The 11944-nt window shown below is 40.1% G+C and overlaps 1 non-coding gene across 1 annotated transcript; it reads right to left on the bottom strand.

Annotated features, from left to right (window-relative positions):
- Window positions 1-11337: 11337 nt before the first annotated feature.
- TRNAL-AAG (transfer RNA leucine (anticodon AAG)) lies at window positions 11338-11419 on the bottom strand. Its single transcript has one exon. It is a non-coding gene; the product is annotated as a tRNA-Leu (tRNA).
- Between the last annotated feature and the right edge of the window lie 525 nt (window positions 11420-11944).

Genomic DNA, 11944 nt, shown 5'->3' with positions numbered 1-11944 from the left:
GCAGCAGAAGTATTACAATAAAATAATTAATAACTGTTAAAACATTAAAAGTTTTCCAGACCCTTTAGTTTGGTCGGACATTGCCCCACGACTCGAGCAACACCGTCATTAAAACTTGCAAAAGCATTTTTAACTTTTAACTAACAATAAGAGAAAATAACACCGCTAAACTCTGCGGTCACTGAGCCAGCAAAACTCACTTTGAAGACAGAGTGACAGCGTTTAGGATGACAGACAATCGAGTCTCAGTACTTCGATTGTAGGACACTCGATTGTACCACTGGGACACTCGATTGTAGCACTTGTAGGACACTCGATTGTAGCACTTGTAGGACACTCGATAACAGGTCTGTTACCAGACTTGTTACCACCAATGTCTGGAAGCCAGTATGTAATGGGCTCTAACGCTTGTGGTAGCCTCTACGTGGTGAGTCCTGGTGCATGTCTAATATGAAAGCTGGCATTTCTTGAGTGTCCTTTTCGGAGTTAGGTTAGGGTTGGACAGTTTCGTTAGTTTAGGTTTAATAACGAAAATGAATTGGCAAATCATCTTATGTACAAAATGATTTTCATCGTTCTATTCGCATCACTGAGTTTATTTCCCTTCGATTGATGACAAAACTTGCAACAACAACACTGAGAAAAGACAAATATTAATGTATTCTTGAGGAATATTCATATATAGTTCTTCCCCCTTACATGAATCCTACCTTTCTCGGCAATATAACGTGATATAATATAGGTAGCACACAGGATTTATATGATTGTAGGAACTCCGTTATCGAGGTTCTCTTTTTACTGTGCACTGGAGAGTATGGCCGACCTGCATATGATAATGTCTTCACTGTATCATGCATATCAACGCGTGGACGTTCCCGAATTCAAACCGAGAACAATGGATTCGTCAGCGACTATCATGCCGTAAATACCTTCACACTCACTGTGGATCGGAGAAGCGAGGCAGAGAGCCAGAACAGTAAGGAGGGTCTGTCAGTCAAAACTCATTATCAGCTGGAGAGATGGATGTTGCTCACACAAAGTCCTCTACGTGGGGGAACTAAGGACTATACGAACAAATTTCTGTTCATTTCTTCCAGTCTTAAGCATCGCTAGCGTTGTTCTCCTCACGATGAGGTAATCCCACCTGAACTGAACATGGGTATTCGTCGGGAGAGTTATTTAGTGCTGGGGGACGAGAAACTCCACCGACTGACGCTCAGATAGAAACTAGGATCAAATACTCCCCTTCTGAGTTATTTAGAGGATGTGGTAATATTTCCTCAGCGAGTTTATTGCATGTTGATGAAGAAGATAAGAAAGACGGAATTGCATTCCGCGAGGTCATATGTACGGCTAGACAACTGAATTTGATAAGATGAGCAGTTTTTTTTTTATAAACGGGGAGTCTTTCAGGTGTAGGACCTTCCTAGTATTAAAATAAACAGAATGTAGTACAAACTGTGTAGGCAAGCTTAGGGAGAAATAGTCACCACACAGAGGACACCACCCAGTGTAGGCAAGCTTAGGGAGAAATAGTCACCACACAGAGGACACCACCCAGTGTAGGCCAGCTTAGGGAGAGATAGTCACCACACAGAGGACACCACCCAATGTAGGCCAGCTTAGGGAGAGATAGTCACCACACAGAGGACACCACCCAGTGTAGGCCAGCTTAGGGAGAGATAGTCACCACACAGAGGACACCACCCAGTGTAGGCCAGCTTAGGGAGAGATAGTCACCACACAGAGGACACCACCCAGTGTAGGCCAGCTTAGGGAGAGATAGTCACCACACAGAGGACACCACCCAGGTCAGCTTAGGGAGTGATAGACATGTAATGAGGAGGTTGAAGTCATCGACGTCCCCCCAAACTGGTCATCCATGATCTTTAGGTCAATGTTTGTCTCTCCTAGAACCTCGTCGAGGGCGAGGTGCTCGGGAGGTGGACCTTGGAATTTTACTACATGGGGTAATTAATGGGAATATTTACATTCGTATTTCGAAATGTTTTCAATTCTAAGTATTAAATAACGCAGTTAAGCCTAGCTCAGTATTTCGTCATTTCTAGGAAGTTGTCAACAATTATTACCCTTCATTTTAATGAAAACATTAAAATTATTCAAAGCAAATGAATACGTGTTAATGGAATGTACAAAGTTATTTATATCAGCAAAACAAATATTGTTTAAGTTTTTTGGCGTGGCATTTTTAGCAGGGAATATAAAACCTTAAAATAACTTTCTTCGCACTTAATTCCTAAAATGTTCGTTACTCCTCATCTCATTTTGATAACATTTGCACACAATGAGCAGCGTAGTGCAGTTGACGTAACTTCCGGCAAGATGGCATCTACTCGATCGATGAAGTGTGGGTTTGAGAACACTCTCTCTCTCTCTCTCTCTCTCTCTCTCTCTCTCTCTCTCTCTCTCTCTCTCTCTCTCTCTCTCTCTCTCTCTCTCTCTCTCTCTCTCTCTCTTTCTTTCTTTCTTTCTCCAGTACATACAACATAAAATATCGTGAGCGATAACATTTCATTCACTTGGATCAACTGGGATGAAATGGTATTACTCACAATATTGCGGATTATAGCTTATATAACATGAATGAATGGGTGGAGTATCACAGCTACGCACATAATGCACTTGGCAACGTTCAAAGCTCACGTAGCAGGCGCTTCTTTCTCTCCTTACTCTAAACATTCTGTTCAAGCTTGCTTAAGTAATAGTAGAAGAAGGTGGAAATGGAAAGGACGACTGTGATAGATGCTCTCAGCACAAAAGAGGCAGTCAACTGCATCTGACACCAAATGGAAAAGGGAAGCGATCAGTGATTATAAACAACTAACCGCAACCACAGGGAATAGATGGGAAGAGAGAAGATATGGATACTGGTAGGAGTTGAAAGGATTTTTTAGCAAAGTGTAAGCACGTGAGGCAACGCAAGAAATAAAAAAACCTTTTGATGGATAAGAAGAGTCCAGCATAAACGAAAAAGACTAGCGAAGGGTATTTTCGCAAGAAGTTCCTCCCCCTAAAGTTTATATATATTGGCTATATGACAAGATTGAGAGTTGGAGAACTATACTACTGGGAGTTCATTGAGCAGGATACTATGAGAAATTGTGATAAGGGCCATTATTTACAGCACAGGGAGTTAGCAGAAGTAACAGGAAATAGAGTGAGAGGGGGAAACAAGATGGGAGGCACAGACAGGGAGGAGGATAACCGAACACAGCACGAAAATTGGGCCTTATCAGAATGGCGAGGAAAGAAATCAAGGGAATGAGTGTGTGTAACGAGGTCAATGCTCACAAATGCCACTCATCAAGATGGGACTAGCCCAAGGGAAGAATCTAGGGGAAAAAATTAAGTAACCCATTAGAAATGAGTAGTATTAAATTTCGTTAGACAAATCCAGATGGTATTACAAATAAATATATAGGGTTATGAGAACGAGATGTAGAATGGCATTCTTACATTATCACGCATTACAGGAAGCAATATTCTGAGGAGGACAGCAGGTAGTAAGAAAAGAAAGGTTAAACAAGGAGGAGGAGGAGAAGGAGTAGCTCTATTCATATAACATGATTGGAAACTTGAGAAGACAGATATTCTGGAGTTAAATAACCACCAAGTCTTCATACTAGCTAGGAAAATAATGAGGACCTTGAAGATATATATAACACCTCAGTGACTATAGGAAAGTCAAGGAAAGAATATGATCAATGCAACAAAAGGTGACTGAAGAAAAGGCGGCAACAGTGACAAGAAAAGTCAGAGATATGATCCTAATACTCAAGAATTTCAACAACGTGGAACTGGACAAAAAGAAAGTCCTCACGGTGAAGCCGAAACTTGAAGAGTAAGATTAGTGGACAAAACAGACAAACTTGTCCTATGGCAGTACATCAAATAGCCGACAAGAGAAATAGGAAGTGACCAACCAACTTTCATAACTTTGTGTTTACCCAAAACAAAGAAGCAAAGACCTTAAAATTTGAGGTGCCACTAGGAGCAAGTGCTCTACAAACATCAACCAGATTGGCGTCTAAGAAGAGGTGACTACAAACGACCAGAAATAACATTAAACATGTTATATAGAAGAGGTAGGGAGACACCTGGAGGAACAAGAAACAGCAAAAACAGTAGGACCAGACAAGATATCACCATGGTTACCAAAGGAAGCTGCAGTATGTTTGACTTACATACTAATTACAGCGTCCAACATACCTCTGGAGACAGAAGAGCTCCCTGAAATCTGGAAAAAGGCAAATGTAGTATCAGTTTTCAAGAAAGAGAGACCAATGTGAAGCACTAAACAACTGACCCGTATCATTAACAGACATTCCATGAAAAATGCTGGGAAAAAATACCACAGTAAACGGGTTATAGAACATTTGAGAGTAAATTTTTATAAAAATTATAACACGGCTTCAGAGAGGGGAAAATTAATGCGTAACAAACTTGATTGAATTCTATGAGAGTTATACAAAATACAAGTGAAGGAAGGATAGATAGACTGTATTCCTAGACTGGTGAATAAAGCTGTACGTACTGACTCGCGCCAAAGATATAGGTTAAATGAAGCGGTCTTTCTGCCTCCTGCCAAGTACACTAGGAAGTTGAAGCTGCTCTCACAGGTCTGTGCGAGAGACAAACAGGTTGGGTGAAGCTGTCCTGCTGCTAGACGCAGCTGCCCAGGCTGGAGCGTGCCATGGACAGCTTTCAAACTCCCATCAAAGGCTTTGTAGACTGGTGTCAATGAGATGAAAACAGAAAGGAGTTACAACAGCAAGCACAAACCTGTATTACCACACTTTTGTTTCCGCTGCGTCTGGTGATCCTGCTGCAACTGCTGCTGCTGCTGCAACTGCTGCTGCTGCTGCTGCTGCTGCAACTGCTGCTGCTGCTGCTGCTGCTGCTGCTGCTGCTGCAACTGCTGCTGCTGCTGCTGCTGCTGCTGCTGCTACTGCTGCTGCTGCTGCTGCTGCTGCTGCTGCTACTGCTGCTGCTGCTGCTGCTGCTGCTGAGCTGCTGCTGCTTTTGATGATGATTATGATGCTAGTGGTGCTGCTCTTCGTCCTTACATTCTATCCAAATTTCATCTGTCCCGAGCAAACCTGCGGTTGATATCGTGAGGTCCGCCTGACTTCCATTACCTGTTCTTAATCCGGAGTCTCGTTCGCTTCTATATACCTTGTTATTTCTGACGTCCTCATTACCATCCAAATCTTCTCTCTTTCTTCTTCTTCCTCATCCTCCATTTCTGGTTTTGATTCCGATAACGGTAGTCCTGCTTCTCGCAAGTATTTTATTGTTCTCCTACTCTTTCGCATTCTCTCACTCGTCTTCTTCCCTTGTTATTCATCTTCTCCTGCTTCTTCCTTCTTCTTCTCCTCCTCCTCCTCCTCCTCCTCCTCTCCTTACTGCATCCCTCTCCGCTCTCGTTCCTTCCTCCATTGTGCCTAATTTGTCCTCTATTAAGTCCAATATACATATAGAGTTCAATAACAAATGAAGATAAAGGGATTAGAACCCAACAGCAATGGGTCAGACTCCAGCGTCTGACGTCACATGAAACATTTAGATTCCCCTTTATATTCATGGAGAAATAAATTCACCTTTTAACGACTACAAATACCGTACAAATTGTTCAACATTTAGTGAAATTAAGTCCAGCCATGAAAACGAGAGAATATGTAAAATGCATTAGTTTAACTTTCATTAATTGTAGTTGTGTTGAAATAGTAGTAGTAGTGAGAGTATTAGTAGTAGTAGTGAGAGTACTAGTAGTAGTAGTAGTGAGAGTATTAGTGGTAGTAGTAGTTACACAATACTACTATCTGTAGTACCAGTGGTAGTGGTATCAGTGAAGACAGCAGAAATAATAATAGTAGAAGTATAGGTACTAGCAATATTATTAGAAGGAGTTTTTCAATATTATTACGACCTTTCGTAATGCTGTTTCCTTTCGCCACTATGTCCCAATTCCTCACTTCTTCTCCACGCTGCCAAATGATGGCCAAATCTTCTCTGATTTTGATATTTCGTCCCTTACCCCTTACCCCTTTGTCTTGGTGCCCCAGTATATCTGTGCAATGGTACTCCCTCCTTCGCAAAGATTTTCTAGTTCTTTACCCCATCCACTTGATTGCTAAAATCTTCGCCCCATCACCTTGATTCTCTCAGTCAAATCTCACCTTTCGCCTTGATTTCCCCGAGCTTCACCGAGTACAGCTATATCTGCGATATTACACCAGAAACGAAATATGTTCTCCCTGGTCTCATCTGTCGCAGATTGGAGGACAAGACTGCGCGGTGTGACCAAACCTGCGACATGTGAAGGCATATTCATGCTAGACTGGTTACAATGAAAGCCTCAAAGGTTCGGACCTAATGAGAGAATGCAGAAAGAAATAAAGTGATGGACGTGGACTTCATTGAAATCATGAGGCAGAGCATAGCATCTACACCTCACTCTCCTTAAACAACGTAACGATAGCACTCACGTGAGTACACACACGCAAACAAGGCGCCCCACAGGAAGCCAGGTACCAGAGCATGCTACTCGAACAGTGAACTTTTAAAACACGAAATATAACGCGGAAAGGTTCCAGTAGTTCACATGAACATTAACACCTGAAAAGAAGAGTTATTCTTTTGCAAGAGTCTTTACACTCTTGGATAAGAATAGCAACACACTCTTAAATCTGAGATGAAATACTGAGAGAGAATCATGGATGGAAATTGGATATTCAGATTAGATAAAGAGTCTAGAAAGAATGTCTTTAGCATTCATGTACTGATCATGGGTAATGAACTGGAAGGGAAGATAGTGGTGTCGACTGTATTCACAGTATCAGATACCCCATATGACTGAAAGCAAGAGAGAGTCGCGAATTGCTGTGTTTGATTATAAATTGTTAGAAAAGCGGAGTCCGGGAGCTTAAAGTCGACCCTTCATATTCGGGAGAGTTCAGGGATGCAAATACACAATTTTCGCGCACACACACAGGATCAATATTCTCCCGCTGTGCTCCACTTTCTATTCATATATAAAGCATAAAAATATTTTCTTTCAAGTTAGATTTTCCCTTCGATACATCACGGAACTACTGCTTTTAAAACTAAAATTTTCGAACTAACTTTTCCCACACCGTCCAACTTTAGTGGCCGCGGCCGAAGACGCCTTTCGAATGCCATTTCGGCTATAAACAACCCAAGAGATTCCGATCCATCAGCATCAAGTCGCTTAAAAACATGGCGAAAGCTACTTACTGAGATTCATTGAGTATAGCGACCTAAAATTCCAAATGCGTACAGCTCGGCTGATTCCATGAATATTTGCATGATGTAATCTGATGACAGGGATGAGGTATACCTTGGAACTAGCAGATTGCTTGTGTATGGGTTTATTCCCATAAACCCATACACAAACAACCTGCTAGTTTGTGATACTGGATACACCTTCAGCATTGGTGTGGGGGGAAAGAGGAGAGGGCGCTCAGCTGTGTGGGTGTTGGTGAGTGAGAAGAGAAGTGGAATTTCAGGTTTTTGAAATACGTACGAGCAGGAATTTGGTTTCCAGCCCTTTAGTCGTGTTTCTTTGACTTTCAGTCTAGATTAATAGGTTCTTCCCACACATAAACATGGAATGAGAGAGAAAGAGACAGAAAGGCAGAAAGGGAGAGGGAGCGAGAGAGAAAAAGAGTGGAAGAGAAAGAGATAGAAAAGAGAGAGACAAGCAGAGATAGAGACAGACAAAGAGAAAATTTTAATTTTGTTTATAAATTGCATACTCTCTTTTCCCTTCTATTCTCCCACTTTCTCTATGCTAGGTTTGCACATTCTCTTCACCCTTTAAACAAAAACATGAATAATTCATTTTCATTTAATCGTAAAAGTCTGTGGCAGGATATTACTAGTAACAACTTTCTTGCAGTTTAACGTTAAATTTATACGAAGTCCTAATGGTATAGGGGTTTGCGTGCCACCATCAATTATATAATTAAATTTTTTAGTAAATTAATATATTGTATTATCATTATCTTTATTATTCCATTGTTGTACTTATTTGTCATTTTAATTATTCTCATTATTAACATTTACAGTTATAGTTATTTATATAATAATAATAATAGTAAAAATAATAATAATAATCTGCATGTTTTTATTGTAAATTTGTCATTTGTTTGTTGAAAGCAAGAGCAACACTGTGTGTGTGTACAGAACTTGTAAGAGTACGGGATTAGCATAAATTAATGAACATCATTGTGTTATCAGCCACTGCATAATATCAAACGGGAAAAACCTGGCATATCTATTAATATTTTACGTATAGAGGATGTTGAAAATCTTTAGTTTGCTCGTCATGTGAAAATGTTTCAGCTAAATGCACTAGGAAATTTGTGTGTGTGTATGTTCACCTAGTTGTGCTTGGGGGGGGGGGGGGTGGTTGAGCTCTGCTCTTTCGGCAGTGTGTGTGTGTGTTTGTGTACTTACCTAGTTGTGCTTGGAAAGGTTGAGCTCTGGCTCTTTGGTCCCGCCTCTCAACTGTCAATCAACTGGTATACAGGTCCCTAAGCCTACTAGGCTCTATCATATCTACACTTGAAACATGTGTTTCAAGTGTGTGTGTGTATGTGTGTGTATGTGTGTGTGTGTGTGTGTGTGTGTGTGTGTGTGTGTGTGTGTGTGTGTGTGTGTGTGTGTGTGTGTGTGTGTGTGTGTGTGTGTATGTGTGTGTGTGTGTGTGTTTGTGTGTGTGTGTGTGGAGGAATGTACATCACATTCATGCAAAACAATGTTTAACACACCACAGCTCACAAATTAGAAAGATCATGGCGTACTTGCTTGTATTTTAAGATTCTAATGATTGGACTAAACTAAAATTGGACAAACTCCTGTAAGGGGCAATACATCAATTGACAAATTCTATTATTCTGAAGTTATCTGGAGCAACTCGAGTATATACGAAATGAAGTTTACTGAAGAATATTTGCCACATTTGCTCAGTGCTGGAGTGTCTAGTTGTGCTTCACTATTCTCACCTAGTTGTACTTGCTGAAGTTGAGCTACAGCTCTTTGGTTCTGCCTCTCAACTGTTCATCAACTGATGAACAGATTCTGATTGTCTCCAGGTGTTATAATATAGTTATAATATCGATATTCATTGATTTTTATTTCACATTATTATATTAAGAATTCGAGGAAGTTTTCCAAATTAGTTATTTAATTTGCACTAACAGGACGAGCAACCCATTGGCTCCTGGAAAACTAACATTATTTGAGACACGCACAGAGACATACATGTGTATACACACAAATAAGTTAAAGCTTACTCTCTACGTGTAGAGCACCATTATATATCTAGAGTATATATATGAGATGTTTTGAAGAAATGTAGTTTTCAAATAGTGACCATAAATTTAAATTACACTCATCACCTGTTCACTCAGGCAAAGAGAACCAAGGACTTGACTTCCTTATCAATCCATAAAAATATTCTCTGTCTGTCTGTCTATCTGTCTGTCTGTCTGTCTGTCTGTCTGTCTGTCTGTCTGTCTGTCTGTCTGTCTCTCTCTCTCTCTCTCTCTCTCTCTCTCTCTCTCTCTCTCTCTCTCTCTCTCTCTCTCTCTCTCATTCACACACACACACACACCAGTCAAGCAAAAGAGGAAAAGAAACAGGGGAAATCTCCTGACTTGACACCTGTGGAATTTAATTCCTACTCAAACGACAGTGTCGACTCCTTACTGTATCAGATGAGAGGAAGAGAAAGAACATACGAATGCTTCTTACTCGTGTTCGGAGTACTTCTAATCATATCCTTTTACCAGGTTGAAAGGTTTTTTGAAATATAGTTTTGTTGCCTTTAATTTTCGGATAGATCATGATATTGCATCGTGCTACATGCGTAGCTGCTTCTCTGCCCACGAGGAACACCAAATCCTTGCTGTTGTTCCCGAAACAGCTCTGCAGTATATGAATATATATTGCGTGTGTGTATAAATATGCAGGCAGTCGACCTTTATAAAACACTGTAGTTACGTTCCTTGAAACTGCGAGTTAAATATAAGCGTGTTATATACACTAAATAAAATTTGAAATGAGACTGAAGTCTTTATTCAGGGCAAAGATGTATATTACAGCGATACCTTCATTTAAAATAGTGGGCATGTTTTTGAGTGTGAGCGTTTAAGTGAGAGATGGTGTAGGTGAGTGTTGGTGTGGGTGTAGATGAGATAGTAGTGAGTGTGAGAGAATAAAAGGGTGTGGGGTGTATGTATTTACTATTTGTTCCTGCAGGATCGAGCTTTTAGCTCTTGAACCCCGTATTTCTAACCTACGGATGTTTAATAAATGGACTCCCGATCAAAGTTTTTCACTTATCATATCTACTACATATTTCTCTCTCACCAAATTCAACTCGCTTCCCTTTGCATCCACTACTCTCTCAATCTTCGGTTGGAGTCTCCTGTGAGGAACTGTCTAGAGGTCTTTCTAGGGATTCTAGGAAGATGCAGTTAGTTATCCATTCTCTCTATTCCGTGTGATCACTGCTCTCCTGTCCTAAAACTCTATACTATTTTCCAAAGACGACTTAATATATTCAAACACAACTTCATGCCTTGTCTCGACATTTATTTGATCAAAGCGTTTCAATAAGCCTATTTCCTACTTATGGTATTTTAGGATATATCTTTGAACGCTACAAGCCTGAAGCTTTGCGCCCTCTGTTATTCCTATTATAAGTTTTCAATGGTTATATTTTAGCCGCCAAGTGGTTATTCACTCTTTAGTGTTAATGCGTGACTGTGGTGAGGGGAGGTATTTTGTGTGAGGGTGTTTATTTGGGCAGATTTTGTGACTTGCTAGTTTCTTTGTCAGGTCAAACACGCTCTTTGCACCAAACCATGAATAAAATAATGTATATATATATATATATATATATATATATATATATATATATATATATATATATATATATATATATATATATATATATATATATATATATATATATATATATATATATATTTCACCTAGTTGTGCTTGCGGGGGTTAAGCTCTGCTCTTTCGGCCTGCCTCTCAACTGTCAATCAACTGTTGATAACTACTATTTTTCACCCCAACCACACACACATACACACCCCAGGGAGCAGCCCGTGACAGCTGACTAACTCCCAGGTACCTATTTACTGCTAGATAACAGGAGCATCAGGGTGAAAGAAACTCTGCCCATTGTTTCTCGTCGGCGCCGGGAATCGAACCCGGGATCACAGGATCACGCGTCCAGCGTGCTGTCCAGTCAGCCACCGGCCCCTGTAAAATTCCTGGCAGCGGTGGGATTCGAACCCACGCCTCCGAAGAGACTGGTGCCTTAAACCAGCGCCTTAGACCGCTCGGCCACGCTACCGTATAGATGTGTATATGTGTGTAAATCACGAAAATTAACACTTGATGAAAAATATGACAGTGTCAGACCACGGAGGAAGAATTGAAACAGGAATTTCTTTAAGTACTTTCGTATATTAATACATTTCCTTCTGATATATTAATGTACGAAAGTACTTAAGGGAATTCCTGTTTCAATTCTTCCTCTGTGGTCTGGAGGAAGACCACGGAGGTGTATATATATATATATATATATATATATATATATATATATATATATATATATATATATATATATATATATATATATATATATATATATATATATATCAAGTACTATAAAGTTACATAAGTTATGTATTTAATAGAGATAAAATATAGAACTTTAAATACACACATGCATAAAATACGTGTGTATTTTATAAATGTGTGTATCTGTGTGAGCCTCCCCTCCCCCACCCACAAACTCACTCTAGGAATTATCCTCTCCAAAAAAGAACTGGGAAACAAAGGGCTGGCGGTCCGAAATGGGATGTAAATGACTGTT

The sequence above is a fragment of the Procambarus clarkii genome, chromosome 21, assembly GCF_040958095.1.
Source record: "Procambarus clarkii isolate CNS0578487 chromosome 21, FALCON_Pclarkii_2.0, whole genome shotgun sequence".
Taxonomy (NCBI): Eukaryota; Metazoa; Arthropoda; class Malacostraca; order Decapoda; family Cambaridae; genus Procambarus; species Procambarus clarkii.
Note: the sequence above shows the minus strand (reverse complement) of the source record. Positions and strands in the feature narration are given on the sequence as shown.